Raw genomic sequence first — 438 nt, forward strand, 5'->3', positions numbered from 1 at the left:
GAACTTTTGTTTCAGAAGGTGCTGTTGGGACCTTACAACGGGATGCCAGAGCTCACTATGTCTGTTGTGTTGACATACCAACTGCTGGGTAGCCTGCAAATTTGGGAACAGCGAAGTCTGGCTGTTGCAGACAAAGCTTTGCCCCAAGGTCATGTTCCAGACTTGGGAAATCTGCCCCTCACGTTTCCATCAGAGACTCTGCAGTCCCTGTGTGTAAGCGTTCAAACGAGCTCCTCTTGCACCACCACCTCTTTCTGAACTATTGTGCAATGCAGACAGCTCCATGTGTGGCCTCTTGCAAGTAAAGACACTGCAATTCCCCCAAGTTTAAAACCCAGCGGGTAGCTCTCTCTTGCCCCCACCGCCTGTGGGGGCAGCTGCAACTGCTTTGGAGGTCAGAGTCCTTGGGCTCCTGCACCAGGGTCTAACATCTCACCA

The sequence above is a fragment of the Phaethon lepturus genome, unplaced genomic scaffold, assembly GCF_000687285.1.
Source record: "Phaethon lepturus isolate BGI_N335 unplaced genomic scaffold, ASM68728v1 scaffold690, whole genome shotgun sequence".
Classification (NCBI taxonomy): domain Eukaryota; kingdom Metazoa; phylum Chordata; class Aves; order Phaethontiformes; family Phaethontidae; genus Phaethon; species Phaethon lepturus.